Below are 1,208 nucleotides of genomic sequence, written 5' to 3'. Positions count from 1 at the left end.
GCTGCCATCTAGCGAAATATATTTGGGTACTGCAGCCGGCGCTGTTGGTGGAGCGCTGCTGCCATCTAGCGAAATATACTTGGGTTCTTCAGCCGGGGTTAGGGTTAGGGTTAGGGTTAGACTGTTAGGGTTAGGGTTAGGGTTAGGGTTAGACTCTTAGGGTTAGATTCTTAGGGTTAGGGTTAGACTCTTAGGGTTAGGGTTAGACTCTTAGGGTTAGGGTTAGACTCTTAGGGTTAGGGTTAGGGTTAGGGTTAGACTCTTAGGGTTAGGGTTAGACTCTTAGGGTTAGGGTAGGGTTAGGGTTAGACTCTTAGGGTTAGGGTTAGCGTTAGAGTTAGGGTTAGACTCTTAGGGTTAGGGTCAGGGTTAGGGTTAGGGTTAGGGTTAGGGTTAGACTCTTAGGGTTAGGGTTAGGGTTAAGGTTAGACTCTTAGGGTTAGGGTTAGACTCTTAGGGTTAGGGTTAGACTCTTAGGGTTAGGGTTAGACTCTTAGGGTTAGGGTAGGGTTAGGGTTAGACTCTTAGGGTTAGGGTTAGCGTTAGAGTTAGGGTTAGACTCTTAGGGTTAGGGTCAGGGTTAGGGTTAGGGTTAGGGTTAGGGTTAGACTCTTAGGGTTAGGGTCAGGGTTAGGGTTAGGGTTAGGGTTAGACTCTTAGGGTTAGGGTTAGGGTTAAGGTTAGACTCTTAGGGTTAGGGTTAGACTGTTAGGGTTAGAGTTAGGGTTAGGGTTAGACTCTTAGGATTAGGGTTAGGGTTAGACTCTTAGGGTTAGGGTTAGACTCTTAGGGTTAGGGTTAGGGTTAGGGTTAGGGTTAGACTCAGGGGTAGGGTTAGACTCTTAGGGTTAGGGTTAGGGTTAGGGTTAGACTCTTAGGGTTAGGGTTAGGGTTAGGGTTAGGGTTAGGGTTAGGGTTAGACTCTAAGGGTTAGGGTTAGGGTTAGCGTTAGACTCAGGGTTAGGGTTAGACTCTTAGGGTTAGGGTTAGGGTTAGTCTCTTAGGGTTAGGGTTAGATTTAGGCTCTTAGGGTTAGGGTTAGACTCAGGCTCTTAGGGTTAGGGTTAGACTCAGGCTCTTAGGGTTAGGGTTAAACTGAGGCTCTTAGGGTTAGGGTTAGACTGAGGCTCTTAGGGTTAGGGTTAGACTCAGGCTCTTAGGGTGAGGGTTAGACTCAGGCTCTTAGGGTTAGGGTTAGACTCAGGCTC

The sequence above is a fragment of the Falco punctatus genome (genome assembly GCF_963210335.1).
Source record: "Falco punctatus genome assembly, contig: scaffold_63, whole genome shotgun sequence".
Lineage (NCBI taxonomy): Eukaryota > Metazoa > Chordata > Aves > Falconiformes > Falconidae > Falco > Falco punctatus.
Note: the sequence above shows the minus strand (reverse complement) of the source record.